Raw genomic sequence first — 5,728 nt, 5'->3', positions numbered from 1 at the left:
ATATTAGTTCTAATGTTGAAATGATCACATTTTTATATATTGGGATAAATAAAATCATTAACATGGATTTTCCTTATTTCTCCTAAATGTTTTGAATGTGGCTATTAGAAAATTCGAAATCGGGGCGCCTGGGTGGCTCAGTCGGTCAAGTGCTGCCTTCAGCTCAGGTCATGATCCCGGGGTCCTGGGATCGAGCCCCACGTCGGGCTCCCTGCTCGGCAGGGAGCCTGCTTCTCCCTCTCCCTCTGCCTGCCGCTCCCCCTGCTTGTGCTCTTGCTCTCTCCCTCTCAAACAAATAAAATTTTTAAAAAATATTTTATTTATTTATTTGACAGAGAGAGAGACACAGCAAGAGAGGGAACACAAGCAGGGGGCGTGGGAGAGGGAGAAGCAGGCTTCCCGCTGAGCAGGGAGCCCGATGCGGGGCTCGATCCCAGGACCCTGGGATCATGACCTGAGCCGAAGGCAGACACTTAACAACTGAGCCACCCAGGCACCCTAATATTTTTTTTAAAAAAGAATCTTTTTTCTTTGCAACAGGGGAGTCGCTTGAAAGAATACCCCTAACAAAACCAATAGAATAACTTAAGGGAGGAAGAAAGAATTGCCTATGTCCTAGAAAACCATTGGAAAGGAACCCACTGTTGTGTCTCGAGAACGAGATAAACAAGGCCCTGACATCAAGATGCTTACACTCTGCTCAGAGCTTTGGACAATAATCAAGAAAGCAACACAGGGATTCCATTTCTAAACTTGAGGTGTTAGGAGGGATGGAGGACCCTGCTTTAGATGGAGATGTGGGTGCTGGCCTCTGGGAGGAAGTGATACTGGAGCAGAGACTTTAATGATGGGAAGGAGGCGCATGAGATGCTCCAAGGGGAGGGAATAGCAAATGCTAGAATGTGACAGGTTCAGGAGGAGCGAAGAGGCCGGTGTGGCAGGAATGGAGTAAGCGGGAGGAGGGAGTGGGGAGGGGGGGTTCAGATCATTCTACATATCAGGGGAAGCCAGAGGAGGGACAAGGGTGAAGCTTGAAAGCAATGTGGAAGGTGAATCGTGAATTGTAAGGGGTCTTAGATCTAATATCCAATCCCAAGGGCCCTAAAGTGCTGGCTTTTCTGTTGGCCACCCCTCTCTGCTGCACTCTGAGCCTGGGAGGCTGAACCTCAGACTGCATTGCCTGGCTGCCTTTAGTCCAGCCAGTGGGAGGAATCAGCAAAAGAGAGGAGACCAGGGGGGCAGTGAGAGCTGGGGGTACATCTTCCTTGCTCCCTCCCAGCTTCAGACCCAAGTTTGTGACAATAACCTGTCTTTCCCAGGCTCCAGCTGCTGCTAGAGGCCTCTTCCATGCTCCAGCTCCCAGTAGGCCCCAACAGTATCAGTCTCAACATGTTTCCCCATTCCTGGTTTGCTCCCTTAACCCTGCCCCTACGCCTATAAGTCCCCCTTCACTGAAGCCTCTTCATTTGAACCATCCAGGATCCATTCTGTTTCCTGCCAGATAAAACTGGGACCCACAGAGAGCTGCATAACTTTTCAGGGTGGCCATATACGTTTGTGTAGGTTGTAGACTGCACAACTTCAGGAGCTGCCATTCACTTTGCAATCCATGGGAATGATTTGCCCCAGGTTTATGCAGCACACATAGTTGAACCTGATGGCCCTGAATTTGGCCACAGTCAGCCAGCTCTTGGCAGGGTCCTGATCTGTGTCCTATGGCTGTTCCACTGCTCAAGGTTGCTCTCCTGTGAGGCTGCAGATTGCATTTCACCTCTTACACTCCAGGGACAGCTCAACCCCTGACACTTGCACATTTGCAGAGTCTCTCTGAAGAACAAAGGTTGTCTTGGCTCCGTTCTGCAAACTTCTCACCATAGATAATGATGAAGACCTTGAAGCATGTTTATCTTAAGGGTAGAATGATTAGCATCAATACTTTGGCCCTGGTAAGAGTGGATCAGGAAAAAAAAAAAAAATCTGTCTAAGACCAAAAAAAAAAAGCTAATCAAACGAAGAAAAAAAACTTGTTTTTTTTCAAAAGTGCAACGGTAGATAGAACAAACATGCAATGTGAGTTTACAGTGATCCTCCAGGGGCGCCTGGGTGGCTCAGTTGGTTAAGCATCTGCCTTTGGCTCAGGTCATGATCACAGGGTCCTGGGATCAAGCACCATGTGGGGCTTCCTGCTTAGCTGGGAGCCTGCTTCTCCCTCTCCCTCTTCCACTTGCCCTGCTTATGCTCTCTCTCTCTCTCTCTCAAATAAATAAATAAAATCTTTAAAAATTTTTAAATAAACAAAAATAAAACGATTCTCCAGAACTTACTGAAAGTGGGATCTCCAGACATTGTGTGACATAATGTGATGCAGCAGGAAGTACAAAGCACCATCCACAAAGAATTCCGCCCTTTAAAAAAAAAAAAAATGGAGCCTCAATCTAATCAAGCCTCTACACGTAACCATTAATTTATAGGAAATATGGGAGACAGAGAAACAAGTCAAACACCAGAAGGAAGTAATCGGCAAAGTCCAAATGCAGGGCATTCTTTTTTTGTTTTGTTTGTTTTTTTTTTGTTTTTCAAATGCAGGGCATTCTATGGGCCAGTTGACCCAACACCTCCAAACATCAATGCACGAAGAAAAAAAGGCAGACCATTATAGATTACGAGAGACATACCAAATGCAACGTGGGACCCTGGATTGGATCCTGGGACCGAAAAAGGACCTTGGTGGAAAAATAGATGAAATTCCAATAAACCGAAGTTTAGTTAATAGTAACATATCAATGTTAATTCCTTACTTTTGAAATGTATCCTGGCTGTGTAACATGTTAACATCAAAGAAAACTGGACTCTGTACTAGCTTTGTAACTTTTCTTTGAATCTTAAGTTGCTCCGAAGTTAAAAGGCTGGTTTTTTTTTTGTTTTGTTACTTTTTTTTTTAAAGTAGTCTCCCAGCGTGGAGCCCTATGTGGGGCTTCAGCTCATGACCCTGAGATCAAGAGTGAGATGCTTTATCGACTGAGCCACCCAGGCGCCCCTTGTTTTGTTCTTAAAGAGAGAGAGACTTAAAAACTCTTAACGGTCAAATACAATGGGTGGCCCTTATTTGGATTCTGGTTTGAACAAATCCGTTGTAAAAACATTTTTAAGCCAATTGGGGAAATTTGAATATGGACTGGATATTGGCTGATATTAAGGAACCGTTGTTCATTTTATTAGGTATGATAATAACATGGCAGTTACGGTTTTCTTTAAATCCCCGATCTGTTCAACATATGTGTGTACTGGTGAGACAACGTGATATCTGGGATTTGCTTTAAAATACTCCAGAAGAAGAAAACAAGGATAGATAAAATGAGATTGAAAATGGCTGGTAATTGTTGAAACAGATAAGGGGTATATATTTGAAATTGTCCATATTTGTTGTTGTTGTTGTTGTTGTTGTTTAAAGATTTATTTATTTGACAGAGAGAGACACAGCGAGAGAGGGAACACAAGCAGGGGGAGTGGGAGGTGGAGAAGCAGGCTTCCTGCTGAGCAGGGAGCCCGATGCGGGGCTCCATCCCAGGACCCTGGGATCATGACCTGAGCTGAAGGCAGACGCTTAACGACTGAGCCACCCAGTCGCCGCCTTGAAATTGTCCATATTAACAAGTTAAGAGAAGAAGGGGGCGGAGGAGGAGGTCTGTGTGTTTCCTTCCCCATTGAAGGGTCTAGAGGCTTCCCTCTGAGATGGAACAGGCTGGTCACCAGCTTGCTTTGTTCCCCTGATCAAGATCCCCTGGCAAGCCACCAAGTGACATACTCTTCACCTTCCTGATGGCCCCACCAAGGTAGTGTGATTCAGGGGAGTGGTGGGGAGTTGGGTCCCAGCTTCACACAGCCTCCATTCAAATCCTGGAGGAATTCAAACAGTCTCTGTGCCTTGGTTCTAGACTACCTACCTATTAGGTTGTTGATCATTTTAAATGAGTTGATTGACGTGAAGTGCTTTAAACTGGGTGTGACCCCGACTAAGGACTCAGCAAATGCTGAGTGCTGATCTCAGCACCATTCATACAGATGGTTTTCTCCCCCGAGATGCCTCACACTCCCATCCATTGCTACTTGGTGGCCAAAGCGTTCTTACCTCTTGCTCCTCAGCTTCTCCTTGGCTTTGTAACGTAACCCACGTGGATACTAAGAATCCCCTCAGGTTGTTTGGCTCGTTTTTCACACGTTCCTAATTTCAGTTAAATTCTCTCGTTTTCATGGTCTTTGCCAGAAACAATTTGATGAATCTCCTTCACCATTTTGAGAGCCTTCAGTTGGGTCAAAAAGGTCTCTTTTGTTTTTTTTCTTTTTATTTTTTTTAAAGATTTTTTTTTAATTTATTTATTAGAGAGAGAGAGAGTGAGAGAGAGAGCGCAAGAGGGGAAAGGGTTAGAGGGAGAAGCAGACTCCCCGCCGAGCAGGGAGCCCAATGCGGGACTCGATCCCGGGACTCCGGGATCATGACCTGAGCCGAAGGCAGTCGCTTAACCAACTGAGCCACCCAGGCGCCCAAAAAGGTCTCTTTTCAAATAAGAATTTGCCAAACCTCTCTGGCCTTTCCTAGTAACTGGCTGATACCTGGAGAGCTGTGGAGTTGACCCTCCATGCCTTGTTTTCCCCAGGGGGGCCCCACGTCTCACAGTCCCGTGGCGCTAGATGGTTTCTCTCGCCATCCATGTGCCATGGCCCAAAGCTTGTGAAGGGCATTTAAAGGAATTGTTTCCTGACATATTAATCTTCACACTGTTTTTTGTTTTCTTTTCTTTTTTGCAGGGCAGGTATTTAGCTAGTCGGATTACATTTGACAGAACTACACGATCCAGTCAAGCCACTTCCTGGCTCCCCCGTGGTTCTAATTTGTGGTGATCTTAATGCCCTTCTCTGCGATTTTTCATGCCTTTGGAGAAAGCCTGGTCCACAAAACAGTAATAGGGAGGAGTTGGGCCAGGTTTGCACAGTTACAAAGTCTGATGGTGATGGAGCCCTGCCCAGGTGGCAGGAACCAAGCCGAGTTCCTTGGGTGAGTTAGCACGTCTGTCCTCACAACACTCCTACAAAGCAGGTGCTACCCCCCCCCTTTTTTTTTTAAGATTTTACTTATTTATTTATTTGTCAGAGAGAGCGAGAGCACAAGCAGGGGGAGCTGCAGGCAGAGGGAGAAGCAGGCTCCCTGCTGAGCAAGGAGCCCCATTTGGGACTTGATCCCGGGACCCTGGGATCATGACCTGAGCTGAAGGCAGATGCTTAACCAACTGAGCCACCCAGGCATCCCAAGCAGGTGCTACTCTTATGGCCATTTTACAGGCAGGAAAACTGAGGCACGAAGCAGTTATGTATCTGGCCCAGGATCACCCATCTGGGAAGTGGTGAAGCTGAGCTCTGAGCTCAGGCTTTCTGGCTGCAGAGCAGTAAGTCCCCGCACATCCATCACTGCCTTGCACAGCCACCCACCCCAACGACAGCCAGGGACAGCAACCCTCCTGTCTGATTTGTCGTGATGTTTTTCTGACGGCCACTGGACCGATTGGATCAAATCACTCTGTTGTTGTTGATAAAGATGATAATGATGATGCTGTTGGGTTTGTTTGTCGGGTTGGTTGGTCTGTTTGTTGGTTGGTTGTTCTGCTTGAACGAATTCATGTCTGACTATGAATTGATGCCAAGTATCTTCATCTTCATCTTCATTATCTAGTTT

This window comes from Mirounga leonina, unplaced genomic scaffold (assembly GCF_011800145.1).
Source record: "Mirounga leonina isolate KUSES-001 unplaced genomic scaffold, KU_Mleo_1.0 Mir_454, whole genome shotgun sequence".
In the NCBI taxonomy this organism is placed as follows: Eukaryota; Metazoa; Chordata; class Mammalia; order Carnivora; family Phocidae; genus Mirounga; species Mirounga leonina.
This window is presented reverse-complemented; position numbering follows the sequence as displayed.